The following is a 17,955-nucleotide window of genomic DNA, read 5'->3' as shown; positions in this document are numbered from 1 at the left end:
CTCAGGGTGCCCGCCGGGTTCCTGCACGGGACAGGAGCCACAGGGAAGCCGGGGATGCGGGAAGAATTCTCTAAGTGGAAGTCCGCCCGTGTGGCTGGTGTGGACGGCCCGATTCTCTTGGATGGCTTCGTTTGCCCCCAGCCGTACGAAAACGTCTCCTTCCACGTTAGCCTTTCTGGATGTGGTTTCGTCCCGGTGCGTGATTGATTTAGGACGGGGAAAAAAAGCATCATCTGGAGATGCCCGTGTTGTTGCCCGTGGTTGTGTGACAGACACTTGAGGCCGTAAGGGCCCTTGAGGTACGACTGCCGGAAGGATTTTGTGAACGGACAGATTGAGGGTTTCTATTGTATCCTTGCGATTATTTCTTTTTTGTTTCTTACTGTCCAAGATCGGAATACCTGTTCCCTCCCTTTTACCTGGGTAAGAGTTTTATAAGCATCCAAGGTTCAGGGGAAGATGTAAAGACAGAATTATTATAAAAGGAGATCCAGTTCGAACTCCCTGAGCTGGGTCCTTGATCTCAGTGTTTCACAGGCACATCTTAATTTCATTGTAAAAAGATAGATATATTTTGTCTATTTTTGTGCTTTTTTTTTTTTTTGGTCTATTTTGTGCTTTTTTACCTTGTGTAGAGATCTTATTACAAAGTGATTTTCTACATTAAAAAGAGACTGAAAGAAATTGTATAGTTACTTAACTAATGACATTTCAGAACTCTGGGACTATTTTAATCTTTTAAGTAGCGGGTGGTGTAGTAATACAACCGTTCATCTCATTCCTGATCGTATCATCTAATTTTCTGACTTTATAGTGACATCTGAGAAGACGTAATTAGATGTTTTTATATTGAAATCATAAGTTACCACCTGCTACTTCTCCAAGTGAGTTGGAATTTTACCGTGTGGTATGGCTTGGCATTTTGTTCTATTCGGTTTTCGGATCCCCATGTCTGTATGGTACCGTGTGCGGGTAATTACTGTTATAAATGAAGATCAGCATTTCTGCCTAGATCTGATAAAACATTTTCTTGTTTTCCTATAAAAATTCAAAGAAATGCTTTACAACGATACTTAGTATAACTTCTCAGCCATAATCTGAGACTTGGGATGAAATTTAAACCACAAATACAATATACTTTGCAAATCATGAGGCTTTTCATACTCTTGTTATCAGAATGGCTTATTTTTCAGGCGGGGGAGGGGGGGACTACTGAGTCAAGAGAAAAGCTTTTCAAAGAGATCTTGCCTTTCTTCCCTCACAGTTAGTTTTTGTTTTCCTCTCTCTTGTAGTCCTCAACAAGCACTGTATTCATTACTAATGTTCTGAGTTATGAAATTCAAGTGAATCTGTACTGTTTGCTTAAAAGAAGTAAGTTTAAGTATGTGCAATTGTATTTCCATCTGCTGGCACAACCAAGATTTGCAATTAAACAAACCATTTGTAAGGTATGGTCTTTCACACATTTATATTTATATCGATAGTTTATATATCCAACTATCCATCTATTTTCTGTCTACCCTATTTTTCACTCAGCTCTCTCTCTGTTCTCTCTCGCTCTCTCTCTCATGACTGAATGATATAAAACCATTGTTGGCAATCGGTATCCACGAAGATGCTCAAAATTTTTTAGTAACAAAGGCAGGGGAATCCTTTTACTTATTAATAAATATTTTATGGTATGAATTCCAAGGGAGTTGGGTTTTTTTTTTCATTTTTGTTTTACTTGGTAACCCTTCGGATGGTCTTTTAAACTTGTTAATGTGATAAAACTGCTAAAAATTATAAAGAATTGCTGTCTAGAACCAAGAGCGTACCTTTAAAAGTAATGTCTTGGAAGTTTCTATGTACGTTCTGTGAGTATTGACACAAAAGAGAGTCTTTGGGATTACGATATTATCAGGTTCATGTATGTTCCACACACTGTCTTTGATGGAGGATTCTGGGTTATCTAAGAAGTAAACTTCCTAGAAGTTGGAGGTGAAAAGGACCTCAGAGATCACTCAGCCTAGGGATTGGCAAACTTTTTTTTTTTTTTTTTTTTTTCCGGGAAAGAGCCAGAGAGTAAATACTTTAGGCTTTGCACACCGGATGGTCTGTACCAACTATTCACCTCTGCCACTATCACAAAACAGCAGAGGGGTATGGCCATGTTCCAATAAAACCTCACTGATGGACACCGACATTTGAATTTCATACAATTTTCACGTGTCACAAAATACTTGATTTTTTTTTTTTTCTCAATAACTTCTAAGTGTAAAAACCATTCTAAACTTTCGGGCCGTAAAAATGAGGCAGTGGGCTAGGTTTGGCCATTGGTCTTAGCTCACCAACCCCTAATCTAGTCCATCCTTACCTGATTATTTGTAAGGAGTCCCTTTATGACATTTTCAACAGCTTTTTTTTTAAAACATACAGTGCCAGCAGCTCTAAAAATTGTGTAACTTTTCCTTCCTTTCTACATAGTACTAAATATGATTAAAGCAAAAATGCGCTTTAATAAATGAAATGAGTTCTTCACTTAGTGCTGTGTGGTCTTCCCCCAAATATAAATAATATCATTGGACGCACCCTCAGATCTTTTCAATTTTGATAAAAACTAGAGACGTTTAGCTGTCAAAGTAAAAGGTTCAGATACCTGGTTTAAGGATACCTTCCTTACTGGCATGAAATCGGAATCTGTAAGGTATAATTTGCACCCAGTAGAACTATTTTAAAGTTGTGCTGGGGGAAAAAAAAAAAAGAAAAAAGCAGTTACAGATAGGAAAATAGTTTGCTGCTGTACATTTTCTTCTGTATGTAAACCTTCAGCATTGAGTCATGATGGCTCTGGGGACTGTATCCCTGTATCCCTCTGTGTGGGAAGGTCAGACCCTCTGATTGTAAGGAGGGAGAAATGAACCAGCTCTTTCTGTCCATTGAAGGGCCAGGAAACTACTCATCTCCTAGCATTCCTGCTATGGCTGGAAAAGTTACAATTTAACAACAATGTCAACGTCCAGAGCGGCTAGAAGACCGTTGAGACAAATGCAAGGGGGTTTGGTGTATTTCCTCGGCCATGCTCCCCGCTTCACTCCACCCCGCTAGCGCTCCACTTCTGATTACGATCCTAGATGCTTGACTAGTATTTCATAGGGTGAATTTACCTTGAGCTCTTTTTTTCTCAGGCTTTCAACTTCATGAATTCTATGATCTTTTCTCCTTATTTTGATACAAATTAGAATTTAAGTTTCCATCAGAAGTATTTCCTGGGGAAACCTTGAAAATTGGAACAAAGCTGGGGAGGAAAAGTCAGGGCGGATGTCCCCAAATGGACTGGACCCAGGGGAGAAAAATTAAAGTGGTGCTAACAGTTGGGACAGGGAAGGGTTTGGCCCCTGCCTAGTGACAGCACTCGCACATACTCCTGGATTGTGGTAAAGGCTCTGTTTCCCGCCAATTCACATTATGTCTGCCACACGTCTTCGCCGTGAGTCACTCAAGTCATTTAAATGAATACACAGAATGCTAGCTTTTAGTTGCTTAATTAAGCCTTTTAAGTGCTTAAAAGGAATGCGCTTGTTTCTGTTTAAGGGACTTCAGAATCAAGACTTCCCACTAACTTAGCCCGGGCCTCCTCCAGTCCCAGTTGCAGTGTTAGGATGTACAATGTGTATTCGCCTGCACTGTCCACCGCAGGCCTCGACTCGAGGTCTGTGCTTGGTGAAGCTTGGCGCAGTTTGGGGAGAGGGGTTACGACGGGCAGGCCCAGACATCGGACGAACCCTGTCAGTCATCAGGATGGAAAACAAGCAGCCCAGGAACCGGCCGGCCCTACTAGATCTTGCTGAGTTGCCGCTAAGTAAATAATGTAACAGCTGAGGGGACTTTCTAGGATTTTAAAACATGCGATCACTTCCCCGTTCTGCTGATTTCCCTTGCCTCTTGAGTAGGACACAAAGAAAGCGCGTGAGCAAGCCGTATGATCTCGAGTGGAGGAAGCTCAAGGCAGGGGGTGGTGGTGGCTGTGGCTTTGACAACCCAGGGAAGCGTGTGGGCTCCCCGGGACCTGCCCAGGGAAGGGCCTGGGAGCCCGGGGAGTGGGTCTGGACTTTTAGACCCAACTTTTAGAGCTTTTTTTTATTTTTATTTTTATTTTTTTTATTTTTCAATATATCAAATTTATTGTCAAATTGGTTTCCATACAACACCCAGTGCTCATCCCAAAAGGTGCCCTCCTCAATACCCATCACCCACCCTCCCCACCCTCCCACCCCCCATCAACCCTGTTTGTTCTCAGTTTTTAAGAGTGAGAGCCCCTTTCCTTTTTAAAAGGAGCAGCCTAAATATTGCCAGGAGGAATAAATCATGCATACAAATGAGAACACCATTTCTCATCACTCAACCTTAATCCTCCTTTTCTTTTCCTTCTTATTTGGTAGAGCCGTGAGGACATTTCCACCCTGCTACCCTCACCCTTTCTCTCTGTTTTTTGTTGTTGTTGTTGTTGTTGTTGTTGTTTTTAAGAGCTGGAGATCAGCTATTTTCATTCAGCCCATTCATTCCAAGATACACAGAAAATTTCTTTGCCTTCTGCAATGTTTTTCTTAATTGAAAACCTGCATGTTACTGTGCTTCAAGTGCCTTGAAGAGGTTGAGTCAGTGAGAGATGACAAAGGGTTAGAAATTATTACCTCTTTTCCTGAAAATTGAAGATGGGCTAGGTAAACGGTTCTTACGTAGTGCATGATTTGCCCTTGATTTTCTTTGCCCTCTGTTCTTCTTGGATAGAATCCTTTATCAGTGAAAATGGAAGAATAAACCCCTAGGGACACGGTTACTCCTGTCCAAGATGTTCAGTATTTTTGACTATTCACTATAACCCCACAGCAACCAGGACAGAATAACTTTGAGATAAAATTACAGTTTTATGGAGGGAGGTGGCTGTGTGGGGTCATTGTGCCTTTCACAGTTAAAGCTTCAGAATGCCTCCGACATTTACACCCCCAATCGAAGGAACTGGACTCAAGTCAAGAATAGGAAGTTTAAGGGCACGTGGGTGGCTCAGTCAGTTAAGCAACCGACCCTTGATTTTGGCTCAGGCCATGATCTTACGGTTTGTGGATGGAACCCCAAGTCGGTCTCCACACTGACAGCACGGAGCCTGCTTAGGACTCTCTCCCCCTCTCTCTGTCCCTCCCGCACTTTCTCTCTCTCTCAAAATAAATAAATTAAAAAAAATAAGAAAGCTTTTAAAAAGGATGATAAAAGGGGTAAACAGTTTATGGTGGCGGCCTTAAGATTGATTTCAGACATCAAACTTGCATCTTGGTTTCAACCATCTTGAAATGTAGGTCTTTTCATTTAGAAAAATCATAGGTTACACAAGACATTATTTACTGAGGAGACATAACAGCTGTAGAAGACTGATTGCCATCTGTAACATGTATATAAAATTACCACATGTGTGTATACATATGTGTACAGAATGATCACAGGAAAATCTGAAACAGAAATAACTTATTATGTGAGGCTATCTCATCCAAGACTCTGTTCTCAATTCTTGACTGATTTTTTTTAAACTGGAGCTGGTTTGCAGCGCTCAGCTTTCCTTGTCTCAGCCAGAACTGGTTCTGTCCAACTTCCTCTGGAGTCGGACGGACCTACGTTAGAATCCACCTCTAACACCAATGGTGAGCGTGCACGTCTCTGAGCTCAAGCGTGCCTTCTGGAACAGGGGATCCACCACACCCACCTCCTAGGGTCGGTGCAGAGATAAAGAATATAACATAGTGGCATCTACGAGGTGTTTATAATACACATATAATTTAACTTCTTTTCAGATATTTTCAACCTGCCTGATACAAAGAAATACATAATGTATATTGACAAAATATGTCAACTACAGATAGAGAGATAGATGGAACGTTATAACAGAACTATGTTAGATTTTCCTTATTTTTGTTTCAATAACCAGTTTTACCTGGGTTAGTCTATATTTCTAATGTTTTTAGGTTGCCCAAGAGACGTGCACAGAACTGGCTTTCTCTGAGCCTTGAATCAGTACCGTTCTCTGTAATGCCCTAAGCGGCCTGTCTTAGTTCTCTGTGCTGTTGCTTTGTAAATTCACAGGCTTTCTCTCCTCCCTATATGTCTGCTGTGTTTAGCTACACCTACAGAACCTTTCTAGTCTGCCAGCTGGCATCTCTGTACCAACTGGGGTCCAGTCAGGAACACAGATTGAATCATTTTAATTTTCCACTGAATTATAACCGACACGCAGCAAAGGACACAAATCTTAAATGTACAACTCAATAAACTCTCATCAAGGTCGAGAGAGACAGAATCCTGCCGAGAGTTCCCCTCAAGGGGAAGGGCTCCTCTGATCTCTATCACCATACGTTAGCTTTGCCTGGTTTTGAACTTCGTAACAATGGAATCACACGCTTCCCTCCCTCACTGTTATGACTGATGTCCCAGTTCCTTTTCATCGCTGGGTAGTATTTCATCATATAGAAATACCATCCGTACACTGTATTTATCCACTCTACTGTTGACAGACATTTGGGTTACTCTCCATTTGGGGCGGTTAGGAACATTTTAAAGGTGTTTTGGTGAACATGAGCCCTCAGCCCTCTTGTGTGGAGTTTGAGAACAGGAAGTGCTGTGTCATAGGAGATATATGGATGTTTGTCTTAGTAGATATGACCAGTGTCATACCAGTTATTTTTAACAGAGAATTTGTGAAAGGAATTGGTTAAACAGGTGCTAGGGAACTGAAAGAGCAAAAGGGGAAACTGAGGCAATGCGGAGCTGATGATTGCCTGAGGCAGTTACTATCCCTAAGGCCAAAGGAGCAAAGGGAAGAAGTTGGGGGTATTAGAATCCAGGGCTTGAAGGAAGGGCCCTGTCCGCTCAGAGAGGCAGCACTTGCTGACCGGTACCCCCGGGGACACAATGCAGCCCATTCTGGGAATGCCAGTTAAAAAAGATTTTTTTTTAATATTTATTTATGAGAGACAGAGAGAGACACAACATGAGCAAGAGAAGGACCGAGAGAGGGAGACACAGAATCCGAAGCAGGCTCCAGGCTCCAAGGTGTCAGCACAGAGCCTGACATGGGACTCGAACCCATGAGCCATAAGATCATGACCTGACCTGAAGCTGGGTGCTTAACTGACTGAGCCACCCAGGTGCCCCAGGAAATGCCAATTTTTTTTTTTTTTAAGCTGGAAACTGGTGCTGTATCTGTGGTCACAGACAAGGCAGTGGACAGGCGGGTCTTTGCCCTTCTGCTCCCCCAACCTTTCAGGCTCCCTCTAGCGCCCCCCGTTGGCAGAGCCTAGTATGGCCAGCGGGCAAAGGGTAAGGGGTGCGGCCGCCCCCCAGAGCATCGCACAGCAGCATTGGAAGGGAGGGGGCAGAAGTCAGTAACCGGCATCTTTCAAGCTGACACTATGCCTTGTAGCCGGATGACTCTTAGGATTTTCCTCATCTTTCTGACATGGATGTTGCAAATGTATTCATCTACTTAGGACAGCTGTGTATCAAGTCGGTGACTGAACTCAGAGTACTTCATATGTCTCATTTCAAGGCAAAAATAGAAACTAAACGTTCCATGGGAGTTGGGTTTAACAGCGTTCCCTGGACAGCTGCATTTCTGGGGACTTTGCAGTCGTCTTTTGTGCGGTCCTTTGACGTAAAGGATGGACTTCGGAGGAGGTGGGAGTTGTTTTCGAATCCCTCTTCCATCCCTGACAAGTAGGTAACAAGTCAGGAAACCTCGTGGAACCTCAGTTGGCTAAAATGAGACTCATCGTGTCATCCACTCACAGGGCAGTTGTGCAGATTAAGTGACATAATGCGACAGGGCCGGCCACCTCAGCTTTCTCCCGAGGTGGTGTTGGTTCTGTAGGCTGCTTTCCAGAAGCTCTGGTTTTATGTAAGTAGGGTTTTTTGGTTAAATTTTAAACTATCTTTAAAACCTCATCTAGGGGCGCCTGGGTGGCTCAGTTGGTTAAGTGTCTGACTTCAGCTTAGGTCATGATTTCACAGTTTGTGGGTTTGAGCCCCGTGTCGGACTCTGGGCTGACAGCTCGCAGCGTGGAGCCTGCTTCGGATTCTGTGTCTCCCTCTCTCTCTGCCCGCCCCCTCCCTCCCCCACCACTCATGCTCTGTCTCTCTCAAAAAAAATGAATAAAAATTAAAAAAAATTAAAAAAAAACAAAACCACCTCATCTAGCCACATTCTACTGGGATCCTTTGTCGTTCCTCTGTTTTTCATGTCATCCAATAACCCTGAGAGACTGGGCTATAAGAACTGAGAGCAGTAGAGATTAGGGAGAGGACAGTGCTGCCCTCTGCTCCTTGCACACATGCTGGGTGTAATTCCTCTTTGTTCCCGGTTCCCACAGCACTTGCTGGTACCCTTGTGTCATGCTGCCCAGGGCCATGTTGAATTGTGTACATGTCCCCTTAGCGAGTTTCTCAAGGATAGAAACGAAGACTTCTACAGCTCTAAATGACTCCTCAGCACCCAGCACAATGCCTGCATACAATGCACATGCTGTTAACACTTGCGGAGGTAGAAAAAATATTTGGCCATAAAGATGTTAAGTATTTCAAAAGGAATTGAATGAGCTGAATCCTCCTTAGGCCAAGGCAATGCCCTACTTCTTGAAAAGGAGCATCCAATATAACTTGACTTTATTTGGAGTGGCACACAGATTCTTCTTTGCTTACAAAAAATTTCAAATGGCCATTCAGTTAACAATACCGGAGACAGAATAGAATGTTGGTCCTGTTGGCTTTGTTCTTGGACCCATGGTGACCTCTGTGAGAATGATATTTGCAGCTTCTGTCTAGACTTTTGTCACAGGTTGACTCGAAATATTGGGTCCAACATAACTACGTGAGGATGGCAAAAGTTTGAAATCACTGGAGTCATCTTAAAACCACTTCTCCTGACAATAAATTGGAAGGCGGAGAGTAATCTGGGGTGATCACTCTTCGTTTATTTTTTATTAGTTTTCATTTTCTTTTTTTTTAAGCCAGTACAATACCTCTGTATTAATTTTAAGAAATCGTATGTCTAACGGAAGATGTACTGGGACACAAAGTTCCTTTGTTGACTATCTAAGGATCAGTATTTGTTCAGCAGTCTTTTACTGAGAAGTGTCAGAAACTCATTTGATTCACTGACTTCTCTTTTTCACAACGTGGTTATATAAACACTGTGCTTGACCAGTCGTATTGAAGCCCACATCCATCTCTACGATTACTAGAAAATGAGTCAGAACTGTGTTAGAACGTCACGGCGGTAAGTCACTTTGGAGGGCACTGTAGGCGGTGGTGTTCGATGCGTGTCAGTGGCCTTTGGTTTGCTGTAGAGTGAGGAGCCCCACTTGGACATCGTCCACAGAGCACGTGACTTCTGAAAGGCACGCGTCTCTCCCCACACGTTAGGCTTGCTGAAGTCATTCCTAGATCTCCATCTTCCAGCCTCCAGAACTATGAGAAATAAATATCCGTCGCTTCTAAGCCCCCCCCAGTCGATGGTAGTTTTGCTGTAGCAGCCCAAGCTAAGACACCATCTATGCTGCAGAATCCAGTGTCGGATTATACGTTCTTTTGTTTAGGGTCCGACTCTCCCACTGGGATGTCAGCTCCGTGGGGCCGGGACTCGGTGTGGTTCACCACTGTGTCTCGACACACCCTCCACCTGTGTTGGGAAACGGCTCGGATTCCGAAGGGCCGTGAGAAAGGGCGTCTGAGAGCCCTCCCAGCTGCAGCTGCCTGGGATGGGCAGAGTTCAAGATCATTAGCCGGCCTTGCTTGGTGTCAGCCAGGGCAGGAGTACACCTGAACTGGGCCGCCCAGTGCTCTCCCACCTCCGCCGGCCACTGGAGGCCCTTCTTTGGGAGCGGGGACCTCGGCCTTTTAGCAGGAAAGTCCCCAGGTTCTCAAACGTCCGGCTGTCGGGTCAGGTGGGCTGGTAGAGCCCTGCCAGCATCTCCCTTTAGCACACACGGTTGCCCGCTTTTCTCTCGTCTCCTCGCGTGAGAACTGCGTCAAGCCCTCGTACCCTTCCCGTGGCATCGTCTCCCCTGCTTTGCTACGTTCTCAAGTTTGAGAAGGGATTTTCTTCTTTAGCGTTCATGTCTGTCCGTGTCCGCTCCATCTTCTCCCGCAGAGCTGAGGGGCGCGCGTGATCGCGCACGCGTGAGCTTCGCGCACACAGGCCCAGGGGCCTCCTGCACGTGCGAGTGGGTCTCCCTCGTGCACGGGGCGTGTGGGGCACCCTCAGCTCCCAGCTCCTGGGGACCTGCCGTCAGCAGCCAGCCCACGGGGGCTCTTCACCACGTAGACCGGACAGTGAGATTCCGTTAAAACATTCTCCAGCGCAAGTATTAAAGAAATTCACTTAGAGGTGGTTTCTTTTACCGCTGCGTAAGGGTCTCCCTGAACCCCACTATTCTCCCCTCCATGCAGTTTTAAATGCAATAGTGAACCGAATCCAAGGGCTACTCCTGCAGCCATCTTTGGAAGTAATTTGCAGGCAGCTTAAGGACACCGGGAAGGGGGGAGAAATGACATTAACAGCTTTGCTCGTGACTAAAGGGCTGTTCTACTTCGGCTCACAGCAGCTACTCACACCCCCCCCCCCAACTCAAGGCTATTTGGAAAGCAACGGTGACAACCACGGGGGCCCCCAGCCACGGGCAAGGTGTGTTAGGTCAGCACAAGAGTTTTAAGTCAAATGAGACTTAAGATGCGCACAACCGCTATTTTGAAAGTCGGGAGAAAAATCCGTAAGGTTCCTGGCAGTTAGACTATTTCAAATCAAAACACATTTTCTTTAGAGCTGCGGAGAGAGTACAGGTAGCATTCAATGTCAACAAGGCTAATAGCAATTACATAGAAACCGCTGGGACAGACCCTGCCCATTCAGGGCTCAGCCAAAGTCGTGGCGCTGAGAGCCCCTGTGCACCTTGCTTTCGGCTTCCATCGCTCTGCAATCTAAAGTCAAGGACAGTGCGGTGCCGGAAGAGGCCAATAGTTGAAGGCGGAGTTTGGGGCCCACCCGCAAGAACTGTGAGTCGTTTTATTTATGTGTATGGCCTACTTTCGATAAGTGAAAGCCTAATGATTGTGAACTGGACCGTGTTTGTTTGGTGCTTCTCGCCTTGGCACGTGCTCCTTCTGGGAAAAAATAAAGTCCCAGGCCGCATCCACAGTCCCCGTTACGACAGGGGCTTGTCTTTTCAACAGTTGCTGGCAAGTTCCCTTGAAAGACGCATGCGTGGAACAGAACGTAGGCAGAAAGGAAAGATTAGAGGCTGGAGTGGGCTTCTGTCATGTGCCCTGCTGCTTTGATACACGTTTCAATCCCTCACATTCTATACGTCTCTTACACAAACATGTTGAAAATAAATAGAATCTGAATGATTTTTCAAAGTGGCCTGAGTCTTTTTCAGAGGGAAAACTATGCCAAAGAGTAGTGCTGTAGGCAGAAATGTAGGGTCTGGAAACTGTCTTCAGCTGCTAATGGCCTCTCAATGATGCAAGTTTCTTCTGGTGAGCGCAAGTGAGGGACGGCATTTCAAAAAAAAAAAAAAAAAAAAAAAATCGCCGTAGCAGCAAAGGCAGATTTTGTAGAACCAACCAAGCACACACGGCAAAGGTTTGGAATGGAACACTTTGCTATTGATCGTATTAAACCATTTTCAGTTTTGCGTGATTTACGAAAAATAAGGCTGGGCCTGTGTAGAGCAGGCCATTCTGGCCAGAGCTCTGCCTGCAATGAGGCCCAGCCTCCTGTCCCTGCCCAAGCCTGGGAATGTGGCCACCAAGGTCGTGACTGAGTTCAGTTCTAACAAAACTATCTGGGAGGAATCGGAGGCAACTGTGGGGATCTGTAGTAAATCTGAAGTGGGCAGGTAGGAGATTTTGGAGTTCCAGACTTAAGCCTCTGCAGGCTTTGTGGCCTTTCTGTCCTCCGCCCCCAGAGTCTGTCCTCCGCCCCCAGAGTCTGTCCTCACTGCACATGAGTCAAGTGCAGAGCTGCCCAAACAGAGCCAGGCAGGCAGGCGATGAACCAGAGCCTGAGGCCGGTTTCCAGGGAGGAAGGCCCCTGTCTCCATGCTTCCAAGGTCAATGTCTGGGCCCTCTAGCTCCCACTTTACCCCAGGTTCAGTGTGGCCTCTGCTGTGTGACTTGTGCATCCCAGGGAACCCCAAGGTCGTGGATGCTTACCTAAACGTGGCTTGGTGAGCCTACAGGGAACGGGCAGGTGTCTCCTTACTCTCCTTAAAATAATGTAAGGGAGAAAAAACTTCCTTCTACCCTCTTAGGTTCTGTGGCTGGCCTAAGAATTTAACTGACACAAGACAGACTAACAGGAGAAAAGCATACACATTTATTTAATATTTTTATGTGTATATGGGAATCTTCAGAAGAAAACTGAAGACCCCAAGAAGCCATTAGGCCCAGATGCTTATATACCTTTTACACAAAGAAAGATAAATTGTGGGGATGTGACTGGACAAAGAGGCTTGCAGTGTAGGGGCAGTAGACGGGGAAACCAACATATGGGGGGAGCCAGTGGAAGGTCGGGCTTATTCTAGGAGGTTTGTTTGTACAGATCCATTCCGGCGTCGACCCCCAGTCCCCAGTGATAAGAACATTCTTCTCCTCCCAGTGCAGGGAGGCTACCTTTCTCATTGGCGATGCTGTGACCTGCCTCTGGGTAGAAGGGGAGATCACAGAGCCCTTCCTGCACCTGCTGTTTCTCGATGGCCTTCAGCTCAAATAGTCAACGTGCCGAGGCGGCATGCTTTGGGACGGCGTCTTCAACGACGGGGTTGTAATTTCATGCTTGACAACAGACTTCGAACGTTTCACACCTCAGTTTGCAGGGAAACTGAGATAAACCAAGGAAAGTACAGGAATGGATGGGAGAAGTCCCTCTATGTACAATTCTCTCCATTGTGTGATCAGTCCAAACTCCGTGTGGCCTCTTGGACCCTCTTCTCATAAAAGGGACCTGGACTCACAGAGCTCACGTTAATCTACAATTCAGATTCTTCTGTGCTCCTGCCACAGAACAGGGTTTCCTTGACCATCAGCTCTCGAGGCGGAACATCTACATCGCCCGCACCTGCAGACAAAACCTCTGTATTATTGTCCCAAGTCCCTACGGCAGTAACTGCTTATTAGTGGAAGAGAAAATTCCAAAATAAATCACGGCCCAATCATTTACTTTAACAAAAGATTTATTTGAAACAGGTTTGTGCAGACATATACCAGTCAACAGGATTGATCAAAGCCACAAATCACTACATTTTCCAAAACCTCTAAAAATACAAGTAAATGCCCTTCATTTGTATTCACTCCAGGAGGGAACCCGGCTCGGCTATAATGTGCTGCTGTAATTTAACAACCAGAGGACATTAATAGGACGTGAAAATGGTAACACTTCTAGAGGGAGGGAACAAAAAAACCCCACACTCCACAGACGCGCTCGCTACTCTGCTGGGAGCCAATTAAACGTGCCCCCACAGCCCCGTTTCCCTCTGTATAACCAGATTAAAACCTCCCTGTCGCAAACAATATTTAGGCAATCTGAGCACAGATGTGACAGCAGACAGGAGGGCACGTGGCTTTGCTTGCATGAAAAAGACACCACAAGGATGCTACATTCAAACAGCAATTCAGGGACCTGCAGGAACGATGATGCACGGGCAGGCTGTAGACGCGGCTGCTCCTGGCAGGCCCGGGGATGGGAGGGTGGGAGGGTGGGGGGGGGTGGGGGGGGAGGGCGCCACCCCTGCAGCTGGCTGGGTGGCAGCTGGTAGCAAGGCCCCTGCAGAGGGAGGCCCCTGGGGAAGCAGCGGGGGTGCTTCTGAACTCAGCGATCGTTGGTAACATGGGAGAAGGAAGGTGGAGGAATGCACGTGTCAGCACACACGCTGATTTTATTAATGAAAAACCCGGAAAGTATCTACCGGTGCAGGGACCTTGTGGGAAGGAGAGAAACCCTATGACAGGGCCGATTTTCTTTTTCCATTTTGAAATCGGTGCTCGATGAGCCTCCTGTAGTTGCTTGGCGACCTTTAGGGAGATGACTGAATCGAATCCCATCGGAGGTGGGTTCACATCCTCACCTTCAGGCTTTCCGCCTCCTTCTGGCCCCTTCTCTGCCACACAGAAGAGCTTGCCTATAAAAGGCTCTTGATCAGCTCTCTTGACCCCTCAGTTTCCTGGGCAGGGTTATTTGGATAGTGCTGTTACCTCAACTTTCTTCTTCCTTTTTCTGTCATAAATCAAAGCCACCTGACACGTAGTTCCTGACTTTTAAAAGGAACAGGTCTCCTTTCTTTCTTTAGCCAGGTCAGAAGAAATGCCGATGGGCTAATCTTGTGAGTGTGTTTTTCTTGGTCTGGAGCCTGAGAGAAAGAGCAGAGTGGATGTCTCTAAGGCAACTAGGGCAAGAGACTGTCATTGAAAATGAGCCAGCCAAGGTGTAAAAGAATCACTCTTTTGTCCCTCCTCAGTCAGGGGAGCAGAGGTGTTTGTCAGAGTTAACAGCTATGAATTTTGCTTGGGGCGGGACAGCAGGGTGAGCGGCCCCTCTTTTCTGCCCCCTTTTGTTTTGTAGCTTCCGAACACGGTGCTGGCCTCCGTGGCCTTTTATTCCTGTCGAAGACTGCATCCTGGTTTGCCACAGTCATACCCAACAAGCTAAGGGAGAGCTTCAAACAGAGTGCTAGCTGAGGCCTGGCAGTCAATCAAGCTCATGTAATATCGAAGCAAATGTGTACTGTTGGACAACAGCATTCTGTTGGGATGCTAAAAAAAATAAACAAATGAAGAATACCACCCATCGGGTAGAGTGTTCCAGGTCTATTCCTTTTGGAGATACTTCTTAAGATATCATCATGGGGGAGATCTTGGACTCTCACCTCTACAACCCCATGGAAACTCTTGTAACCATCCTCCTCACCCTTAAGGATGGGAAAATGGCTAGGATGAGACTAAATAATCTCTCCCAAGGCTACAGTTAGACCAACAACTGCCTAGAGCCAACGGAGAACCAGCAACAAAGCCAACTGAGGTATGCCTTCCCTTGTTAGCGGGGAGGGCTTTATTTTCACTATCTCTATCACTACTGTATTTGCTAATACAAGCATTTGCACGAAGAAAGTATTTAATGAATGTGATGGGGGACGCCATCCTTGAACCTGACCCGACAAACTCATTTCTTTGCCAGGTTATTATTTTGGGTTCTGCTTAACCAGATTTCCCCCCGTTCACCATTTTTACGGATCCCAGGAGATGAAGTCTACATTTCAAATGCTGAGGCAAAATCATTCCTTGAATTACTTTGGGACAATGGCCCTCGGTAGTAATCCAGATGCCAGCTGAAACGTGTGCACTTCCTTCACACGGTCAAGGTGAAAGGCTACCTCATCCTACAGCAGAGTTTTGCAAACATTCTACCGAACTTGTGGTCTAAGACAGAAACTCCTAGGAACAGAAATATGATAGAAGATTCTCTTCAAAAAAGGAGATAAAGGGTCATTGTTGTAACAAATGGAGATTACAGACGACAGTTTTCTTTAAAAAAATTCAATCTTAGCACCTGTCATATGTACATCTATATGCATTTTCAGACATTTGTTGCTCATACTCACTTTTTTTTTTCATTATTCACCGCTTCTTGACAAGCTATCACTGATTTTCACTGCCAGCTCCCTACAGCAAGAAAGACCTGAAGCCTTGTCAGGGAAAAGGAAACGTCAACAGAGTTCCCAGCCATGCTCTGCCAAAACTCAGGTTCACGTTTGAGCATGTTACTCCGCGAATGTTAAAGCAACAGCACCTCCTTTCTCCAAAGCACGGGTTTTGTATGCTCTGTGATTTCCCCCCGAGATGATCACATTTTGGGCAGATGGGAGAACATAACGCTGGTCGAGAAGCCCTGGACAGTTTGCGCAGAGACAGGATGGACACGTCCGCCACATCCCCAAATGATGACAAAGCCCATTCTGATCAGCAACCAAGTGCTAATCCAGACAGCCGAGCAGAAATGGCTGGCTTATTCTGTTCTCTTATCCTGCCCGCTTAACGTGCACTTGTCACAGCCTCCCTTGCTGGCCCGTGCGAGTGTGCAGTGGAACTCAAAACTCAGTGCGTAGAACGGCCAGTCTTTTCTTTCTGCGGAGTCGGCCGGAATGGAACGTGGACTCAAATTTAAGAGTCGGCAGTCTGTGTATAACCCCAGACCGAGGCTGGGCCTCAGTGGATGCTGCTACTTTAGCCCAATCAGGAACGGGCCCCGTAGTGCTGACCGAGTATGACCTGGCAGCCTGTATGTCACTTACCATGTGGCAGAGTGACAAGTCCCATGTGGCATCTCCACTGAGCTGACAGCCAGAGTATGCAACTTGCTCCAGTCCACCCTCCCTGCTCCCTGGGGAGGGGCTGTGCGTGACACTCTGACCTCGATTTTGAAGACGGGACAAATGACACAGCCCCCGAGCTGGCCGAGGCTAAATACTACACACTGCACATAGTGACAGCTGTTCCTCCTCGAAGCCCAATTTAGTCATTTGGCTACCAGACGGCGTAACCGCATAAGAGAACAGAAAGGTATCCCATCTCGTGGTTTCTTCTGTGTGCATGTCTCATACTTGCAAAGACTGCTTAGTCCCATTTTCAAAAGAACTGGAAAATATACTAAAATCTCAGAAAATCTGAACTGCATTTTAATGTAAAAAATAAAATACCAAAAGCCCAAACAAAACACACACACACACACACACACACACACACACATCCCATAATTTACAAATCTAATTTGGAAGGCTTCAAGTGAAAGAAAGAACTAAGTATTTGACAAAGAATGAGTTTGAGTTCCCCTTTCCAGACAGGCTTAGTTCCAAATGAAACCAAACAGTCAGGATGCCTAACGCACATTCAAATTTTCATTCCTCCTATGTATTTAGGACATCATCTCTCTGGGTGTCCAATAAAGACATTTACCTTGGTCTGTTGTGTTAACTACAGGCACATTTTGTGGGCTGGGGGGGCGCAATTCCTGCATGACAGTCCTCCGGTGATTCATGTCACCGGGTGTTCTAGTATTTAAAAATGGTTTACCATCCTGGGGAAGAAGGAAGGGCCATTTTCTAAGCCTCACGGCATTCCGCTTCCCCGTAAGCCCTCTCTGAATCCTGGTCATGCCGTAAGTAAAGGATTAGTTTTCTTAGTCAAAGCAAAATCATACTCTCAGTTATTACAATGCCCAATAAGATGTGGATGTTCCAAAAATAAAGGATAAGGAAGCAAAGTGCACTATTGTTTTATTTCCCCATTTAGCACAGCCATCCCCAGAAGCACTGTGCCATTTTAAGCAGTAACAGCTGCCCAGAAGTATTTATGTGAAGCCATCCAAAAATCTGGTTTGGCAACCAAAGCGGAGAGGAGAGGAACGTGCCTCCAGGCTGGCCATTTATTAAGGGCTCCAGGTGCTGACATTCATGCCTGAGGGCTCACAAGTTCCGTCCAAATTTAGAAGGTGGCATTGTGCAGTTTGCAAAGTCAGTGACTCAGCGCTTCTCTTCCTTGCCTTAGATTCAGGACACTTTACTTTTCGGGACGTGCCCTACATCACACCGACTCCATAAGGAAGGAAACCTCATCCCTATAGAAAAGGGCGTTTCCTTGGAAGGTGTAGAATTCTTTTCAACGAAAACTGCCTGTCAAGGTCTTGTGTAGCCTCCTGTATGCCCGAGGCAGATCATCACGACCGCCTGGGCTTCCGGGCTTGATTCCGGTTTCCACTGAGACTGGGCTAAAATGTCCCCCCGCGTCCTCGTCCCCGCGTCTCTGTGTCCTTGCCTCTTGCTTTCTCCTTTGATGGCTTTCTTCCTCCACCAGCCTCAGGGCCCCTTACTCTCCCACTGGATTCCC

This window comes from Lynx rufus, unplaced genomic scaffold (genome assembly GCF_022079265.1).
Source record: "Lynx rufus isolate CCGP_SWC_20201006 ecotype Redwood Valley unplaced genomic scaffold, mLynRuf1.p SCAF_1, whole genome shotgun sequence".
NCBI classification, from domain to species: domain Eukaryota; kingdom Metazoa; phylum Chordata; class Mammalia; order Carnivora; family Felidae; genus Lynx; species Lynx rufus.
This window is presented reverse-complemented; position numbering follows the sequence as displayed.